The sequence below is a fragment of the Leptopilina heterotoma genome, unplaced genomic scaffold (genome assembly GCF_015476425.1).
Source record: "Leptopilina heterotoma isolate Lh14 unplaced genomic scaffold, ASM1547642v1 Lhet_90, whole genome shotgun sequence".
Lineage (NCBI taxonomy): Eukaryota > Metazoa > Arthropoda > Insecta > Hymenoptera > Figitidae > Leptopilina > Leptopilina heterotoma.
The window spans coordinates 1097660-1119843 of record NW_025111194.1 but is presented as its reverse complement, the minus strand read 5'-3'; the positions used below and the strand labels follow the sequence as shown (position 1 = coordinate 1119843).

The 22184-nt window shown below is 28.6% G+C and overlaps 1 protein-coding gene across 2 annotated transcripts in view; it reads right to left on the bottom strand.

Moving 5' to 3' along the window:
* Window positions 1-22184, bottom strand: part of LOC122511786 — a 92453-nt gene that overhangs the window by 69578 nt on the left and 691 nt on the right. The window contains exon 1 of one of the 2 annotated variants that reach the window (XM_043627266.1): window positions 5709-6106. The exons of the other annotated variant lie outside the window; for it this stretch is intronic. The gene's annotated coding sequence lies outside the window, so the exon portion shown is untranslated. Of the gene's footprint in view, window positions 1-5708; window positions 6107-22184 lie in introns of those variants that run through there. 2 annotated transcript variants of the gene reach the window in all.

Below are 22184 nucleotides of genomic sequence, written 5' to 3'. Positions count from 1 at the left end.
TACGAGAAGAAAATTGAAATTTTGAGGTAAAATTGGATACGACAAATGTCATATTCGGGGTTATAAATTTCCATCATTTTTAAACTGAATTTTTTTTCAATTTCTTTAACATCTTGTATATATATATATATATATGTGAATATCGTTTCTACTTTGATATTTATTGCTCGCGTTTTTAATAACACGGGACATTAGTTGAAGGCAAATATGCATAAAATTAAAAATTACATCAATGAAAATTAATTACAATCCAGTAACGAAAATAAATTAGGTATAAATTAAGAAAAAAATGTGTAAAATATAATTATAGAAAATTATAATAGAAAATAGTAATATAAAAATGAAACAATTAAAAAATAACAAACAATGAAAATATAAAAGAATAAAAATGTTAAAATATATAAAATATGTAAATATAAAAATAAAACAATTAAAAAGTAACAAACAATGGAAATATGAAAATACAAAAGAATAAAAATATAAAAATATGAAAATATAAAAACTAAAAATATAAAACAATAAAAATATAAAAATATGAAAATTTGAAAATATAAAAACTAAAAATACAAATGTATAAAAATATAATAATATAAAAATACAAAAACAAAAAATTTAACTACTTTTAAAAAGAACTAACAGCAATTCTCAGATTTCGAATAAAATTATTTTCTCACTTTGATAATAAATCACATTAAAAAGGGAAATTCAAGAAATATAATCTCAATTGTAGATTTTGTTTTTGTTCTTTTTTCTTCGCCTTTTTTATTTCATTGTATACGGGGTGTATATTATTGAAATTTCACATTCCCATTTACAAAGTACGATTGAAAAAGTTTCTTTTTCCCATTATCATATCGAACATGAATATCGTGACTACGGTTCGGGGATTATAATAATTTAATAAATATTCAGATTCAGACAAACAACGATAGTAGGATTTAATAATAAAGTTAAATATGCAAAAAAAAGTGAGAGACAGAGAGACAGACAAGAAGTCAAGAGAACCATAAAAATAATGTAAAAAAAAATTTGAAATAAATAAAATAGAAAAGCAGAAAAGAATGGAGAAATATAATCACTGCGAGAAAAAGGCGAAAATGTAATAATATACATGAAAAACTAAAAACAACAAAGCCATAAAATTAATTCTTCGTATATTTTTTTCAACTTCATTTTTATATGCTTTTTCTTCATAATTTTTATTACAACTTTTTTCTCCTTTTTTCCATCTGATAGTTACGTGTATAATGTGAATAGAATAATTCAGAAAATTAGAATTTTATAATTTTTAGGTATTATTATTTATTACTATATTATTATATTATTAGTGTTTCTAAGGATGTCAAATTGAGACAAAAAACGAATCAAATATGTTGCTTCGCAATACTTTTTATTCGTTTTTTGTCTCAATTTGATAATTGCAGAAAAACTGTGTATTATATTTATGTAATAAATATTATTGTATATATATTATAATTAAAAAATTATAAAATATAAAATTTTATGTGTTTGTAAATATGTGACGGCACTGAAGAAAGGTACCCAAGAAGCTAACAATTTTAGGTTATGTTTGTAATTTTTTAAAATAATATACTTCAAGGGGATCAACTCTCCATAAAAATGATTCTATATTTTCTTTACAAATATAAAAAATTCTATATTTTCTTTACAAATATAAAAAATTTTATATTTTCTTTATAAATATAAAAAAATATAATAATTTGATGTAAGATAACTAACCGAAAAGAAAGAAAAAGAAAATCTTAAAAAAATAAACAAATTGACGAAAGTTATATATATTGAACGATAAGGAAACAAAAGAAAACGAGATACTTTTGACCTTTTTTCCTTATAAATATATTTTTTCCAAAATACACACACGATCTGATGCTTTGTTAATGCGATCGAGAGTGATATATATCAAAAGTCCTGTACAATCTCACTTGAGCAACGAGGGGGATGGAAAACGTTCGTGTGAAGTTGATAGCACACGTTATTCTTTACGAATTTATCACTTTTCTTTACACTTTTTTTTCTTTTTTTTTCTTCTCCTTTTTCTTTTACTTTTCAAGTCCGGAAACGGTAGAAAGCAGTGTCTTTGCTTTCGATCAAAGGGGCGACTTTATGAGCGGGGCGTTTTTCACACACATACTCACATGCATCCTATATTTATAATATTCGATATAAATAAGGAAAAAATAAAATAAATTTTTTTATTTATAATAATTATATTATAAATATATTATATATAAAATTATATGAAAATTTATTAATTATTATATATTTATAATATTTAACAAAAAGATCTTAAATTCTTTCTGTTTGGATCAAATTATAAATTGATCTAAATTTTTGTTATAAATTTGATACACTTTGGTATAAATTTGATATTTTCAAAATAACCGTGTGTATATAATGAATAATTATAATTTATATTGTATATTTTCTATATTATTTACATTGTTATTTTACCTTAGTTATTTATTTATAAAAATTCCTTTTAGTTTTTTATAGCAGTCTTTATAGTTTTTAGTAGGTATTTATAAATTATATAATATAATAAAAATATTTCTTTTATGTGTAAGTGTGTATGTAAAAAAACCCTCACCTCTCTCGCACCCTACACATAAAAGTTTCAAGAATAGAGGGTGTGTTTCACTTTTTTCAGAAAATACAAAAGACACAAAAAGACGCATTTTCCTTTTACATTCACATACATATTTTTTATATAAGATATAAATAAGGTATATATATATATATAATATGTGTGTATATAAACGTCTTGTATAATAATTTTACAAAAGATGCCGGAAATCGTTTGAAGACATAGAAAATATGTCGCAAATCCATCATTTTTATATACATATATATATATATATATTACTCGATTGTCACTTTTATCAAATTGCTCGATCATTTTGATTGTGTAAAACACTTCCTTATTTCTTCGTTACATTTGCATAAAAGAATAATAACCTCACGCACGAAATATTTATCTTTATGCTCCGTGTGGGATATATTTATAGGTACCATTTTGAAAAAAAGCCTCAGGAAGAAAATTGACGAGGGGGGAAAAGAATATTATAGAAAAAAAAGAAAGAAAAATATTAGTGTAATTTAATTTTCATGGTTTGAAATTAAATAAACTGTTTTAATTATATATAACGATATATATTTGGGGAGGGAGGCCTAATGGAAGGTGTGTGATTTAATTACATTAATATTGACTTTTATTATTATTTTCTTTTGTTTTTTTTGTGATTTATTATACTTATACTGTCATAATTAATTTCTATAATACACGGAATTTTTGAAAAAATTTATTATTTTCTTTTACCTTTTGTTTACTATTTTTATTTTCTTTAATTTTTACCCTAGGTACTATTTATTTTTCTTAGCACTTTTATTTTTTTAAATATTTATTTCTTACTACTTTTATCTTTTTAAAATTTATTTTTTACTACTTTTATCTTTTTTGCTATTTTTATATTATTTAAACCTATTTTTATGAATTTTGTTTATTTTTTAAATAGTTTTTCTAATTTATTTTTAACAATAAACAGATTAATTAAATTTAAAGTTTTTTTTAAAAAAAGTTATTTGTAAAATTATAAACTGGGTTAATTAAAACATAAATTTACATTAAATCTGATTGAAAATTGGAATTCGTTACATTAGTAAAAGTTTCAATGATATCCGTAAATTCACGCAGTCAGTTAATAGTGAGAAGTATGTCGATAAAATTTATTTCAATTTTCAGAAACAATAAAACAAATAAAAAAAGTAAAAATAAACTGGTAAAAAAATTACTGTAAAGGGTAAAAATTTATGAAAATTAAAAGAGAAACAATAATAACAATAAAATAATAAAAAAAAATAACAGAAAAAGGAACAACAAAAAGGGGCCATTCAAGTATTACGTAAGCATATTTTTCAGGTTTTTAGACCCCCCCCTCCCCCATGTAAGATTTTTTATATGCATTAGCGCCATTTTTTCTAATGGAAATAAGCAATAGCTAGACCCCCCTCCCTCTTAAATGCTTACGTAATACTTGAATGGTCCCAAATGATAAAAACGACAAGAAAAATTATGGAAAAGAAAAAAATGAAAATAACAAAGTAACAACAAAAATAACAAAAGGTTAAAAATAAAAATTATAGAGCAACTATACAAAAATAACAAAAAAGTGAAAACTAATAATAAAGTAACAGGAAAAAAAACAATAAAAATAGCAACGAAAATAGCAAAAAGAACGAAGATAACGAAAATAAATAACAAAAAAGTAAAAGTAAAAAAAGAAACAGTAGAAATAATAAAAAATTAACAAAAAAAATAACAACAAAAGTAACAAAAGATTAAAAATACAGATTATAATGCAACTACGAAAATAACAAAAACGTAAGAACTAGGTAATAATAAAGTAACGACAAAAATAACAATAAAAATAACACTAGAAATAACAAAAAATTAACAACAAAAGTAACAAAAGAGTAACAATAAAGATTATAAAGCAACTACGAAAATAACAAAAAAGTAAGAACTAATAATAAAGTAACAGCAAAAATAACAACAAAAGTAACAAAAAATAACAATAAAAATGGTGACTGTACTAAAGTAACAGGAAAAATAAAAATAACAGTAGCAATAAAAAGAGCAACAGTATTAAAATAACAACAAATAAACAACAAAATAATGACAAAAATAACAATAAAAGTAACAATAAAAATAACAAACAAAGTAACAATAAAAAAGTAACAGTATAAATAACAGTAGCAATAAAAAGAACAGCAGTATTATAATAATAACAAAATTAACAACAAAAATAATAAAATTAACCACAAAAATAACATTCAAGTAACATTTTAATAAATGAAAGGAGAAGAAAAAGATGAAAAGAGAAAAAAGAAAAAGAATAAACGTAACATTAATTAATACAAAAGCAATATAAAATAAAAAATAACAAAAAATGGCAAAGCAAGTAACAAACAATAAAATAAATAAATAAACATATAAATAAATAAAATGACCATAAAAATAAACAATATTTGCTAATAAATCAATAAAATAGAATCAAGCAGAGTAACCAAAACAATGGTAATACAACATATACATAAAATATGTGTAAATGAAAACAAAGAGAACATCTACTTTTCATTGAGTTTTCCTCTGTGAGAAAAGTTCTATTTACCAACAAATGCACAGTATAGTGCTCGAGAAAATGAATTTAATCATATTTAATCAAGATTTTTCAATCAGTCAATAAACTACTATATCACAATGAGTCGTAATAATAGTAGAAAAAAAGAGAAGACTACTTTTATCCACATATATATAGAAATGCAAAGAATAATTTACACATTTCCTTGATCAAAAAGGAAGAAAAAAAATTGTAGAGAAGAAAAAGCATGGGTCAGGGTCTCTTTTTTTACCATTTACTTTTTTCCCTTGCAGAGCAACCGAGCCACCTGTTAATTACCAGCTTGCTTCCTACCACAATAGAGATACGCGCCAATATAAAAATTATTCCCTCGACTAGACTAATATATCATTTTTTTTGTCCTCTTTTCTTTTTCTCTCTTATCGCGAAAAAAAAATATTTTATGTCAAAAAATAGTGGAAAAAATATTTCCGAGAATAATTTACGAAGAAATAAAATGCAATTTCCCAAACAGTATAGAAGAATCAAAATATTATCTCTAGTACATACCTGTTGTGAAATCCAGGCAAAATTGTCACATTCGATTAACAGCCTTTTTTTTGCGTAGAAAAGCAGATAAATATCCACCTACGAAATTGACATATACGCGGATTGAAAAAAAGGGAAAAATTTTTCATTTATAATATGAAAATTTTTTTTTTCAAATTTCACAATTTTGGTCTCTTGTATATTTAAGGGGGGGTTGGGTTTAATTATAAATTTCCCATTTTATGGACAGTGGGTTTTTCTTAAATAGAAATGCGGCGGTATTTTTTTTTTTGGTATTTAAAAGAAAAAATAATAATAATTGAAAAAGAAAGTGACACACACGCGATACGTACGCGTCTCGGCGCCGCTCTGAAACGGACGTTGACGACGTCCCGGCCGAACAGGCTAGAGCAAGAGCAAAAGCACCCACTACCCCCTGCGTTGATCCTGTGTGTAGTCGCGCAGGCGTACGCTCAACACACTGATACAATACTTTTTCCCGAAAATAAAAAAAGGAAAATTGCACTCTCCTGCCTCACGTCAAACACTATAGCTCCAATCAACATTTAAGTTTTGTGTTTGGCACCAAAAAAGGAAGAGAATTTTGAAAAAAGAAGGTAAAATTTTTTTTTTAATTATTCCCAATGGGAAGTAAACGATTGGTTCAATAATGGGCCATGCTTGGCGAACTCCGTTCCATTATTGGAACATTAATGGCAACCATCATTGGACCACCAATGGTTTAAACTTGGGATGATCACGCTACTGCCAATGATCGGTAGCCAAGCATCGGGCCAATATTAGTTGCCAAGGAATTGCCAAGGAAACAAAATCGATTTTCAAAAGCTTGATTTTTTATTGGCAGCCAACAAAAAACAAAGGTTTTGAAAATTGATTTTTCTTAATTATTAATTAAAATTTATTTTTAAAAAATATATTTTTCAAAAAATTATTTTAAAAAAAATATATTTTTTAAAAATATATATTTTTTTAAATTAATAGAACATATTAATTTAATTTGTCACCTCTGGTAAAACAAAGATGGAAGACTGATAAATTCCCTCACTTTATATTTTACAGTGGAGGGATAACTGTGAATGTCTTTGCGAGAGAGGAGCAGGTACTTATATAGAGCCAGTGAGAAAGGTCACAAGCGAGAACAAATCACTAGCATGCACTCTGGCGGCGCTTGTCGGAACTGTTTTTCTGGCGCGCATGCATATCCTGACATTATCGACACAGCGCTTGGCAACCAACGTTGCGCCACTTCCGACAAGCGCCGCCAGAGTGCATGCTAGTGATTTGTTCTCGCTTGTGACCTTTCTCACTGGCTCTATATAAGTACCTGCTTCTCTCTCGCAAAGACATTCACAGTCATCCCTCCACTGTAAAATATAAAGTGAGGGAATTTATCAGTCTTTCATCTTTGTTTTACCAGAGGTGACAAATTAAATTAATATGTTCTATTAATTTAAAAAAATTTATATTTTTAAAATAAATTTTTGAAAAATATATTTTTTAAAAATAAATTTTAATTAATAATTAAAAAAAATCAATTTTCAAAACCTTGGTTTTTTGTTGGCTGCCAATAAAAAATCAAGCTTTTGAAAATCGATTTTGTCTCCTTGGCAATTCCTTGGCAACTAATATTGGCCCGATGCTTGGCTACCGATCATTGGCAGTAGCGTGATCATCCCAAGTTTAAACCATTGGTGGTCCAATGATGGTTGCCAATTGTTTTGCCAAGAAAAAACCATTGGGTACCAAGCATGGCCCATTATTGAACCAATCGTTAACATTGGCAACTTCCCGTTGGGTTATGAATTTGGTTTTTTAACATAAATAATTAAAATATATTGATTTTAACTACCATAAATTACCATAAACTACCATAAATTATCTTAAATTACCATTAACTACCACAGACTGCCATAAACTACCATTAATCGAAACTATTGTAAACTGACCATTATAAACTATTTAATTTTATTTATGAAATAAATAAAGAATAAACAAGAAAACACGTTCAGATTTTGCAAACTTGTGGAATTTAATTTACATTGGTTAAATGTTTTTACACGGGTCCGATTAAAGGGATAACGATGATGAGGTGAAGAGCATAGTGTCAAGATAAAGAGGAATGTGCATTTGTCTAACGAGAGAGAGAGAGAGTGAGAGAGCGGGGGTTTAACTTACGCTTCGCATTCTTGCACCCTCAAAATACACTCACACACTTCTAACCCGAGTGACACATGAAACGATTAATCATTGCCTCCTTGTGAGCACAAAAACAATAGCAAATTCTCATCTATATTGGGATAATTCTATTTTCCCACCAACTATACGATTTAGATATATAAATATATATATATAGTCAGAGAGAAGAGTTTACATCCTACTTTTCACCCCTCTAATGATAATGTCGAGAAAGAACACGTGTTATCATGGGCAATTGAAATAAAAACGGAGGAAAAGGAGAAAGAAAGTATTTTAGGGGTGATGACTGATGAAATATAATTGACCGCATTCTGTGTTAATAAAAAGGTTTGGAGAAATGAATTTCTCTTAAATTACTTTTGTTTTTAAAAAATAGGATTTAATTTAAAAATAATAATAAATAGATTTCATTTAAAGTTAAAAATACATGAAACAAAATTGTATTATTTTTTTCTGGGTATTTAAATAACAATGAAAAAGGTAAATCTGTTTCGATTTTATTCACAATACAATGAGTGAAAATGGAAATTCCAATTTGATACTGCACCTAATCCACCTATCTATCTATCTATCTATCTCTATATTTAGCTAATAAATCTCCTCTGAAATCTAGTTGGATTGAAAATTAATTAACTACATATACCCCCAATACACCCTTCTGTCTCTCAGTCTGAGTATACATAAGCACAATAAACACTTGGCGAGTTGCCAAAACCTTATTGCACGCGTTTAAACAGTAGAACTTAACGCAACAGGTTTATAAAATGCGTTAACATTTTATTGTACATGCCATGGGATGAAGGAGTGAGGAGGGTGGTTCATCCTCGACGTTTGATCTCCAATACCTTAAAACTTTTTTAATAAAACGATTTTAAAAAACTATCATTTTATTATACATCGACGGACTAATTTTTCGTTTTCTGTTTCAGATGCTGCTCATCGTGGGAAAATTATTTTATAATAATCATACGAAGTTAAATTCTGATATGAAGAAAACTCAACAAGGGATTTTTAGTGACAGTATTTTGGAAATGTGTAAAAAAAGGTAAACCACTAATTTTGTTTTGTTTCAGAAACAGCAGAGGACTCAACTTTATAGAAAAAGGGTTGTAATAAAGATAAATCGTAAAATTTACACAAGAATGAAACTCAATCGTATAATTGTGACGTGAAGAAGACTCAACGGTCAATTTTTACTGGCAGTATTTTGGTAAAGTATAAAAAAATAGATAACACTAATTTCCTTCCATTTTGTTTCAGAAGCAGCAGAAGACTCATCTTTAAAAAAGGTTTTTATATGTAAAGATAAATCGTAAAATTTATACAAGAATGAAACTCGGAAAATTGTGACATGAAGAAGACTCAACAGACAATTTTTACTGCTAACATTTTGGTTAAGTATAAAAAAAGGGAACAAACAATAATTTCCCTTTTTTTCCTGCTTCAGAAGCAGCAGAAGACTCATCTTTAAAAAAAGTGGTTTTTTAATAAAGATAAATCGTAAAATTTATACAAGAATGAAATCCTAGTTCTCAGGACTTCGTACGTGTCCTTCGTACCGAATTTAAGTTAAAGAAGATTACTTCCTAAATCGGAGACTAATCTTGTCCTTGGCCACTAAAAAAATTTTCTCCAAGGGCTTAATTATCATTCTTTTAAAGAGTATAGAAAAAAAGTCATAAAAACCTATTTTTAAAAATTGTGCAAAATAAAACGTAACTAATAAAACCACTATTTATATACTCAATAGAGAAAGATAGTGAAGGGAAAAAAGAGAAGCAAGAAACAAAAAAAGCCTATAATCCTACCACAATTCTAAATTTAATATCGTCAGTTTTCGTTTAATAATGGTTTCCATTTTCCAAGCGAGGCAATAGTACATATATAGTTCGCATAACACAGAAGGAAAGTATCCCGAGAAAAATCCGAACAATTTGCCTCAATGTTCAATTTCCAGGTTGAATAACGTACAGCAGGCATATATTTCTCCATATAAAGTACAAGTACTTCCGATTTCAACTTTGAAACATACTGAAATCGAGAAAGAGAGAGAGTGAGTGAGAGAAAGGGATGAGAATATCTAGTTTTATTTTTTGTCCCTCTTGGGATAAGTTGATAGGCGAACAAGTGGACCTCGAAAGTGGATTGTTCTTTTTTTTTACCGAGCACCTTTCTTTTTATACTTATTCACTATTTTTTTATATTGTAAACTTGAAGGGCAGAGTGCATCTTAATAACTATTTTATAACTATTTTATAATTTATTTTACAACTACTTTCATAATTATTTTTATAGGTACTATTCTGCAGTTAATAGTTATCATAAAACTAAGACACTAATTAATCAAGAAGGAAAAGTTAAAATTTTTGCGAATTTTTAATATTTGATTTTAAACGAAAGTACGTGATGGGATAAAATTAGAATCGAAGGAGATAACAGTAGAGAATCTCCTTGTAGAAATGTGTGTTAACCACGTGCCTGGATTCTTACGATCGCACTGGATTTACGTAAATTCACTTTATTTTATTCCTACAGATGCACACGGGAAGATTTTTTTTTTATATCCGAAACGTTTTCTTTAATTCCAACTTCAGTATCTTTTAGTATATATATAAAATTTTTGCATTCAATTCGATTAAACTTTTAGAAAGAGGAAAATTTTTTTTTCAACAGGTATTTCCCCTTGAAACATATGTTACAATTTATTTTATAATAAATGTAAATTTTTCTCCCCTTTTTTAAGACAGAAATAACTTTATTTTTTAGAGGAACAAAAATATACAGTTATTTTTATGGGTGTATTATTAAAAAAAAAAATAAATATACGATTGCCTCGACGAGTTTATAAGGAGTTTTGAAATAAATTCGCCATTTGAGGGGAAAAATATGGGTCACCTTTATATTCCAGGACGTTTACCAACATACCGGATCCACTTTCCAAGAGAACGATTGCCCTACGTTTCCCGTGATTTCGCGAGATTGCACCCTACATAGTGGCACCTGGCATTTCAAACGATATCGAGGATGGAGAGAAACTACCTCTTTTTCTCTCTCTCTCTCTCTCTCTCTCACTCTCGGTAGTCGCAATTGCTCGGGGCATCCCATGGCTCTCTTGCACTGAGATTTTCATCGACATTATGGACCCAAGAAACATCTTTGTGTATGTGCGAATATATATAACCAGATAAATACACATAAAGTGCATTTTCACTCGAAAACTCAATTTACTTCTAGGTCCGAGTGAGCGAATTTATAAAAATGACGATTCGACTTTTGCACGACATGAATACGTCAAATTTTCAATGCACTATCGACTTCATTTTTAAAAAAATTTACATAAATGGAAATTATTGCAAATTATGTTTTATCATTTTTTACTCTTTAAATCTGAATATATGTGAAATTTCAAATAAAGAATATAGAGAGTAGGTAAGTCGCATTTAGATTCTTTGTACGTTTTGGAAAATTTCGAAATTTTCTAAAGTTTAGATAGTAAACTACATATGTGAACTTTAAAATTTTTCATCGAAGTTGTTTCAAAAATATTGCGAACTCCATATCTTTCCTATCGTTTTGGAAGTCGAGATATGGACCGCCGTCAATAATCTATCTTAACTCGAGTGCATTTTAATATTTCTTGTCTGAAAATGAACCCTTTAAGTAAATACAAAAAATATCTCAAAGTGCCCGCAGATCTAAGTTCTTTTTTTCTACTTCAAAATAGTTTTCAAAAAATCACTATTTTTAGGTCTCAAAGTGGAATTCCCCTTAAGTATCTTTCTTCATTGGTCTTAACGTAACGCGCAGGCTCCTACAAGTGGCGCCAACATTGCTAATAACATGGCGGTAAATTCAAAATCAAAATTCATGCCTAAGGGTGAAAATTCCTATTAAATTAATTTTCACAACAAATACACTATAAAATTAGACATTATTGTCGTTACCTATTAATTAAATATCAATATATAAATATAAGTATAAATTATTATTTAAAAAATTAGTTATATTCATTAAAAAATGTGCTATTTAAAAATAAAGTCATATTCTTAAAGCACCTACACGTACACGATTTTCATTCGGATCTCAATCAAAAAATAAACTAATTTCGTCAAGTAAATGACATATATACATATATATATATATAATAGTGACTGATTTCCAATTGAGGGATTATCCAATTTGAGGAAATTTGACCCGGTTTATTGACAAATCGATGAACTATACCACAAGGGAGAGAAGAGGGGGGAGAGAGAATAGAGAGAGAGTGAGAGGGGCATTATTGAAGAATAATTCCAGAATTATACGCAATGGCCGACCAATGAGGTTCTGTTAGTTTACGCACGGAATGTCTAACTCGACATACCAAACACGTTTTTGGGGTAACTATCAAGGTTCGAAGGTCGATTTGAGGTATCAAGGATGTGAGTTCCATTCAGCAAAGCTTATTGGTATTGCAAATTATTACCTTTCATGAATATTACATGACCGCTGGACAAGCGGTGGAATATATATAATAAATAATTATATATATGTTTATAAATTTAAAAATAAAAAATTGTGACATGAAGAAGGCTCAACGGGGAATTTTCAATTATGGTACTTTGGTTAATTATACAAAAAGGTAAACAAAGACTAATTTTCTTTTTTTTTGTTTCAGAAGCAGCAGAAGACTTAGCTTTAAAAAAAGGTTGTTTTTAATAAAGATAAATCGTAAAATTTATACAAGAATGAAACTCAATCGTAAAATTGTGACATGAAGAAGACTCAACGGGGAATTTTTACGAGACGCATGATTATTCCCCAAATGTCATTTTTCCGAAATGTCATTTTACCGAACTGCACTTTTGCGAATAGTCATTTTTGCGAAAAGCCATTTTTGCGAAATGTCATTTTTACGAATAGTAATTTTTGCGAAAAGCCATTTTTGCGAATAGTAATTTTTGCGAATTGTCATTTTTGCGAATAGCCATTTTTACGAATTGTCACTTTTGCGAATTGACATTTTTACGAATCGCCATTTTTACGAATTGTCACTTTTGCGAATCGACATTTTTACGAAATGTCATTTTTGCGAATAGCCATTTTTGCGAAAAGTAATTTTTACGAATTGTCGTTTTTGCGAATTGTCATTTTTGCGAAAAGCTATTTTTGCGAATTGTCATTTTTGCGAAATTTTATTTTTGAGAAATGTCATTTATGCGAATTGTCACTTTTGCGAATCGCCATTTTTACGAATTGTCACTTTTCCGAAAAGTCATTTTTGCGAATTGTCATTTTTGCGAAAAATACAATAGTAAACTTGTAGGTATATATAGATTCACTATTGTATTTTTCGCAAAAATGACAATTCGCAAAAATGACTTTTCGGAAAAGTGACAATTCGTAAAAATGGCGATTCGCAAAAGTGACAATTCGCATAAATGACATTTCTCAAAAATGAAATTTCGCAAGAATGATAATTCGCAAAAATAGCTTTTCGCAAAAACGACAATTCGTAAAAATTACTTTTCGCAAAAATGTCTATTCGCAAAAATGACATTTCGTAAAAATGTCGATTCGCAAAAGTGACAATTCGTAAAAATGGCGATTCGTAAAAATGTCAATTCGCAAAAGTGACAATTCGTAAAAATGGCGATTCGCAAAAATGACAATTCGCAAAAATTACTATTCGCAAAAATTACTATTCGTAAAAATGACATTTCGCAAAAATGGCTTTTCGCAAAAATGACTATTCGCAAAAGTGCAGTTCGGTAAAATGACATTTCGGAAAAATGACATTTGGGGAATAATCATGCGGCCCAATTTTTACGGACAGTATTTTGGTAAAGTATAACAAAAATTAAACAATATTTATTTCCTACCTTTTTGTTTCAGAAGCAGCAGAAGACTCATCTTAAAAAAAGGTTTTTATATATAAAGATAAATCGTAAAATTTATACTAAAAGTGTTTTGAAAATTAAGATTAATTCACCGTGAATAAGATTCTTACTTTTTTTCTCAACATCAGAAAAATAAGTAAATATATAAAAGATATGTAAAAAGAAGTAAACGTTTACTTTCGTTGATGAGAAGGAGGACTGTATGTCGTCTCTGGAAAAATGACAGAACAAAACAAGAAAAAAAAATCACACAAAAGGCGTTGCATTTACCAAACCAATGCTTTGGTCATTAGTCTGTGATGTAAACAAAAGCAAACTGCAAACTAATGAGGGTAGAGTAGTGGTAGCTCGAGCTCTTCCTCCTCTATTGTCAACATTTTGTGGCTACTTATTGTTCGGGTGAGCGTGAGAGACCGTGATTCAAAATAAAACACCCACCCCGAAAAAAAGCAAAATACTTTTTAAAAAACCCAAATTTTTAAGACTTCTGATAAAAGTTATATTATTTTAAAAAAATAGTATTCGAACCTTAAAGCTAAAGAGTAAAAAGTCTCGAAGGTAAATGTCAGGAAAGTAAAAAAATTTCAACAACAACAAATATACGGAGAATAAATATCGCAACTAAAATTCAAATTTATGCGTAAATTGACAATATATCGATTCTATGGAGTATCCTCTCTCATTGTAGATTCATATAGAATTTTAAGAATGAATATCGAATCGGTTCGGAAAATACTTTTTCGAATGTTCCATAAAAGTTGTTCAGAATTTCACCCGCAGGTCGTTCGCTCTCTCAATTCTATTCTCATTTCTGTGCAAGAAAAAAGTGAAGAAGAAGAAGAAAAGAAATCACCGCTTTTGAAGGCGATAGTTCAAGATTGCTATATACATCCATATAGGCAATTGAGTCTCGAAGATTATACTCGAAAAAAGGAACTTTTGCGCCTGGAAATGTCTTTAGGGAGTTTATTTAACTTTTAGATTAAAAAACCTCAAAAGTCATTTCAAATAAAGTTTTAAAAGTAGCGATGAGAGAAACACCGAGTTGAAAGTTATAAATCCATAATCGGTATTGGAGAAAATAAAAAATATTCTTTTTCCTCAAAAATGTAATTTTCGGCACTTATTTTATTTAAGGAAAAAAGTTCCAAGGGCTACTTGTGTAAAAATGTCGTTTAAGTAAATTTTTTTATAACATTTTTTAAGTAATTAAAAATTTAAATTTGCGCTTTTACTACAGAAGAGGAATTTCCAGTATAATTACACGAAAGTAGAAAAAAGAAAAAAAATACCACTAAAATTCTTTCATGAGCGCATTTTTTTTTTGTTAAAACTACAGCTACTTCAACTTTTCCGTCACCTCGACAGTATAATTTTTGAAAATAAAATGATAATGACACCCGAGGATAGTAGTGAGACAAGTTATCTTAATATGCGCGTTTCTCTCTCGACACAGAACGTCTTGTTGAAAATAAGTGTTGCGGATGAAAATTCAGCAAATAAGTTCACTTCCAGTTGGAAAACTCGAGACAAAAGAGCAGGTGAGTTTCTAGTGTATAGACATATATGTGTTTGTATGTACATATATATTTTAATGCACAAATGCATCTGTGTGTGTTGTGTATGCCCGAGAAGTTTAAATTCACATACTGTTACATATTCTGGACTGTCCTGGAAAAATCTGTTCTACATCCTTCTCATTCAAGTGACACGTTCACAGTCCACGTCTTTTCGCCATATTGACACTATAAACACTTTTATTGGAAAAACTCTCCACTGATATTATTATTGATGCACACACAGTTTTTATACTATACAATAAAAAAGTGAATCCAATAGGTGAATTTTAAAAATTCTCCCTTATAAAGTTCTTTTTTCTTTAATATAACTTTTATTTTAGGTTTTTTTTACAGATATCGTAAAACTGGCAAATGAGTTCTGAGGCAAAAATTCATTTGAAGTGGGAAAAAGTAAAAAAGTGACGTTTGAGAAAATTTTTTGAGAAACTGACAGACCTTTGATAAGGTATAAAAAAATTAAACAAACTCTAATTTCCTTTCTTTTTGTTTCAGAAGCAGCAGAAGACTCATCTTTAAAAAAAGGTTGTTTGTAATAAAGATAAATCGTAAAATTTATACAAGAAGAAAACTCAATCGTAAAATAGTGCCATGAAGAAAATTCAACAAGGGATCACTGATAGTGTTTTGGTAAAGTATAAAAAAAATTAAACAAAATTTTCTTCATTTTTGTTTCAGAAGCTGCAGAAGACTCATCTTTAAAAAAAAAGGTTTTTAAGTAAAGATAAATCGTAAAACTATGACATGAACAAAACTCAAAGTCTTCAATCGAAATTGACCCTTTTTAACACCCCTATTCTAAAAATACCAAACGATTTCTTTCAAATCCTTTTTCTATAAGTACAATTCAAGCAGGTTTTACATAAATTTATTCAGTTGAAAAATAATTTTTTCCCATACAGAAGTAAAAATAATTTTCCAAATAATTCATTTCTCGTTCCCCTTTTTTTCATTGTAGGGAGAAAAATTTTCAAATTAGTTGAATATGAAAGGCTAATGTGAATGGAATACATATATATATGCTCGCGGTTTTGATATCTTAGAAAGTGAAAATTCAATGAATGCATGAATTCGAGCGAATGAATGTTGTATTATAGAGGAAAACTTAAGCGGAAGATTCAGTTGAGGAAGCTTGAATAGAGTTGAGGAGGACTTGTGGAATGGCAGGTGTCCAAGAGGCATGACTGTAATGGAAATCTGCTTTCAAAACTTGATTATCAGCGCGATATACACGAAAAAAACGAAAAATTGAAGAATGGCAACTGTTCAAAACTTAACTCTCTCCCTCTCTCTCTCTTTCTCTTTTTTTTCTTTCTCCCACTGAATAATATCGATCTTTATAACAGAATTTAAATTAATCTGACGCCTGGCCTAGTTCTCATTTATAATGTTCAATTCATTTGATATTTAAACCGCTTACTAAATAAAAAAAGCATCCATTAAACTTTATTCTTCCTTTTGGAAAAAGTCGAGTGTAGTTGAAAAATAACTTTTAAAAAATTTTCCCTTTTTATTTTTAATAACTTTTTTTAAATTAGGTTTTCAATTAGGAAACATTGATTTTCACAATATATTCGAATATAACACACGATTGGATATTTAATATTCCCGACTACATTTCAATTTAATTTTTTTAATTTACTTTAATTTTAGACTAACATCCTAAACGAACTTCCATAGTGATTACTCCATGAATGAAAAGTTGCGAAAAAATGAAAAGAAAGAAGAAGTGATTTTTTTGTTTGCTAGAAAAGTTTTCTCGGAGAAAAATAATAATCAAAGTTATATGAACTATGAACAATGGTGTGCATATCGACAAGAGTACAGCTACTTGTCAAAGTTAACGTCTCTGACGAACAATAAGATACCTTATTGAATTTATATATCTAGTCACTGTGATACACTTGTTTATCTATATCCGCGTCTGAAACTCGAATCTCTCCATTTTACCTATCATCTACTCGGCAAACAACCTCCTAAGAATATTCCGGTGACAAGAAAGTTACGGAACATTCAGAAACTCTTCAGAAAGTCTTCTATACGTATATATAAGCAAGATTCACTGAATTTTCCCGAGGAAATTCAGATAAGAATTTTTTTTTCTACAATTCTATGCATATTGTATATATAGAGCATATTTTCCCTTAAAATCGTGTCTCTCGTATTCTGGAAATTTCTCTGTCGTTTTTTTTTGTCACAGTGACATCAAAAATATCTAAAAATTCCGCGAGATAACGTCAACTCATATATATGTTAGTTATCAACTTTTGTTAATGATACATTAAGGGAATTTTAAAAAAAATAATCGGTACAATGTTTGACCCCCCTACAATGATTGGCCATCTAGGTAAAATAAGGAATAACTTATATCAAAAGATTTTATCAACTGTGGTTAATAAACTTGTCACAATTGATCAGCTTCTTTTACTATCATTATTATGCCAGAAACAACCCCCATAGCTGTGGGGAATTTTAAAATACTATTTTTAACCCCTGGGAATGATTGTGCAACTACTGAGGTCAATCATTTTCAACAAAATATCTAAAACACTTGGGGGAAATGAAAAGACTTCATGTCCTGAGTGGAGGACGATAAATCTTTGGAATTAGCGTTGAGGCATTATTTCGAGTTCGGTTAAAGGAGTCATAGAGGGAAAGGGAAGAAGATGAAACTAGAGAGAGATGGTGTCAAAGGGAGCACGAAACTCACTTGGCTAGAACTTGGTTAAGATGATAGGCGAATGGTTGGTTGGAGTTAAAACTCAACAAGAAGTTTGCGGAGGATCTTCTAAAACTCGAGGCAAGATCAGAAGTGGAAGGAAGTATAATAGTTGGTGTAATCACAGGTCATGGTCTCCTTTAGCTATCAGCACACGAAATAACCTAAACAAGTGTCAAGTAGGTGCAAAATGTGTCAACTTGATGATGATGAAACATTTCCATACCTTCTTGCAAAGGCATCAGTCTAGCTACAGAATCTAATAAACAAAAGGAAAATTCAAAACTGGAACTTCTGAAACATTTCCTACACAACTTCTGGAAGTTTTTTTTAAACTTCTCCGCACGAAAGTAAACTTTTCGTCCCTTGAGTTTATGGGGAGAAATTATTCTCTTGTTAAAGGGACATACAACTTTGTAACTGTCATCCCAACCGGAAAAATTGACTAATCTTTTTAGTTTTTGTAATTGTATCCTTAGATAAGAAATGCTGAAAAATCATAAGTTTCCGGGTCTTTACTTCTAAAGTTATTGCCTTCTTATCATGAAAACTATATCATCTCCCTATCTTTACTAGTTTTTTTTTAATATCGTAATCAAATACAAAAAAACTTGAATTCCAAAGTATGTTTTTTCTAATTTTTTTTTCTGTTTCAGAAGCAGCAGAAGACTCATCTTTAAAAAAAGTTGTATTTAATAAAGATAAATCGTAAAATTTATTCAAGAATGAAACTCAATTGTAAAATTGTGATATGAAGAAGGCTCAACGCGGAAATTTTTACTGACAAACCTTTGGTAAAGTATAAAAAAATTAAACACTAATTTCCTACCTTTTCGTTTCAGAAGCAGCAGAAGACTCATCTTTAAAAAAAGGTTGTTTTTAATAAAGATAAATCGTAAAATTTACACAAGAATGAAACTCAATCGAAAAATTGTGACATGAAGAAGACTCAACGGGGAAATTTTCACTGACAAACCTTTGGTAAAGTATAAAAATAATTTAAAAATTCTAATATCCTTCCTCTTTGTTTCAGAAGCAGCAGAAGACTCATCTTTAAAAAAAGGTTGTTTTTAATAAAGATAAATCGTAAAATTTACACAAGAATGAAACTCAATCATAAAATTGTGATATGAAGAAGCCTCAACAGGGGATTTTTACTGGCATCAATTTGGTAAAGTATAAAAAAATTAAAGAACACTAATTTCCTACCTTTTTGTTTTAGAAGCAGCAGAAGACTCATCTTTAAAAAAAGGTTGTTTTTAATAAAGATAAATCGTAAAACTATGACAGGAACAAAACTCAAAGTCAAGAACAAGGCTCAAAAATTTTAAAACCGTATTTGGAGAACATGTTCCTTGTACTAATTTCAATTCGACGAAGAATACTTTTTTCTCGTCTACAATATAGATTGGCTATTTCTTGATAAAAAAATATTGGATTTTGAATGAATTTAAAGAAAAACAAACTTGAGTCATTTAAAATTTGTTGAATTATTCGAATTAATTTATTATTCAAAGGGATTTTACGCTTGTTGAAATTATTGTTTCTTAACACAATTTTGAGAAAATCAAATTTCCGAAATAGTTGACTTTCGTCAAGTTTATCTCATTATACACAAGGGGAACCACATTGCAATAATAATTATAGAACGATCGTCGTCGTTGCAAGTGAAGTTGAACAGTTCATCGCAATTGCTTGCGAATTAATTTTGATTGGCGCTGCCTTTCAAGTGTGATAATTCGTTTTATAATAAACCAATGAAATTATTTCACGTATTTTGTAAAATCTTTTGTTTTAAAAAATCAATCGAAATTAAAGAAGAGTGATAAAACTATCCCAAAAAAATCTGCTTTTGTTTTTTAATAATTATTTTAAAATTAGTTATTCTAACAATATCAAGTTGAGACAAAAAAAGGATTGTGGCAACAATTTTGATACATTTTTTGTCTCAATAACTTGATATCCTTAGAAAAAATGTGGATTATCATCAAAGTGGTATAGATTACCATTTTTTATAATATAGTTTCTAAATTATAATATAAAAAGTGGTTTTTATTTTATATAAAAGAAGTGCAAAAACGAATTCACAAAAAACAGCTTCGAAAATGATTTTATGTTTGTTGCACTCATCCCCTTTAATTAAAAACAAAGTACAATAGAAGGTGAAGTTAAAGAAAATTTCATTTCGTCATTTCTTTTAGACTTTTTTTTAATTTCGACGAACTAAAATTGTTATAAACTATAGAAAATAAAGGAGAGAGTATTTACATTGGGATTTGAAAAAAAATGTAAAGAGACTTTATAAACTACACCAAAATAGATTCGAGACAACATTCTGTTGGTTTCCACGGACAACTGAGTCTGTCTCTCTTTTATGAGGAAATAGTCCGAGGCTTTTACAACTACTACTACGAGAATATATTTTGACGAACTCGGAGGAACATTTTTTTTTCTTTTTTTTTAATACAAACCGGCAAATTTTTATGCACTTTTTCGAATTTTTTTTTCGTCCAAAGAAATATAAACCGCAGCGATATTATCATTTTAATTTTTGTCTCAAATTATTTCAAAATACTTTTAGTGTTTTTAAGTATTAAACTTAAGTATTAAAATACTAAAAATATTTCTAATTTAGAAAGTTTAAAAATAGTAAAAAATAATAGTAAAAATAGTAAAAGTAGGTATAAAGTTTCACGAGGGTAAAAATTTTATAAAGTGGAAAAATACTTGTTTTCTTCATACTAGGTATATTTATTATAGTAAAATTTAATATTTCAAAAATTAATAGAAATATTAAAAATTCAAATAATATGTAAAAAAAAAATTAACTCGCGCAGAATATTTAGTGATGGAGGAGGGGCAATGTGCTAAAAAGAAAACATTATTTTTCACACCACAAGATTGTTGCAAATGTAAATCATGAAAGGATTATTTGCGTCTAATCTGGTTTTCTCTCGACTTTGTTATAAGAAAAATGGCTTTCATTACAGTTTTTACTTTCTTCCGCATAAAACTCTTGGGAGCATCGTATTTTCTGCACATTCTCCATCTCATTATACAGAAAGTGGAAGGGGGGATTCTCAAACGCTCTCGTAATATTGCGCCGTGTGAAAATTGCGATTAGCTTCGTCTACTGGAAAGTAAAGGGACAAATAAAAAAAAGAAAAAAAAAGAAACAAAACAAAAAGAAGAATGACAAACGAAGGAAGAGACGAAAAAAAAATTTCTCTTTAATTCTCAGACAACCGGTCCCTATAGATAAAACCTTTTCTTTTATTCGCATACAAGTACCTACTATCCACACGATATATTTTTTTTTCTTTAAACATTAAATTGGATAAATAATAATTCGCAGAGAATAATTTAATTTCCAAAAAAACATCATCATAAATTTCAAAACAATTACACGTGTTTTTTTATGTGTATTTATTTCAAAATTTTCTTTACATATTTATGTACATAGGGTATTCATATATCTTCCAGAGGAATGAGTTAGTCTTCGGAGCAAATCACGTAAATTCTCGCTCGTCTGATTTCAAAATTGATAACAATACCTACATCCCTCTCGATTCCGCGCGCAAAACTTTCCTTATTGAAATAAATACAGGAAATACTCTCGCACTTTCTTTCCTCTCCACTTTTCTATAACTTATATTTATTTTCCTCTTTTTGGAATAAGGTTAAAGAAATTGGAAGTACCAGTTTTATATTTAACTTTTTCTTTATGTATATAGCTTATTATTTGATATTGAGTGTAAAAGTGTTATAAGTAAAAAAAGGAAATTAATTCTTTCCCTCTTTTCTTTTATTTTTTCTTTGCTAAAAATTATTACATATTATATATTGAGTGTAAAAGTTATAAAGAAAAAAAAAGAAAATTTTTCCCCTCTTTTCCTGTATTTTTTATTTCCTAAAAATTAGTTACGAACCTATATATAAATTCCGTAAGGCTTTAATGCGAGGCGGTCTTTTATTTTTACGAATAATGTGCAGATTTATAAGAAATGTTACTAACAAACAAGTTTTCATCTATTGAGGTAGTATATAAAAATTAATAAAAAATTTTTAAAAATAAGGATATAAAATGTATTTCTCTAACCATTTC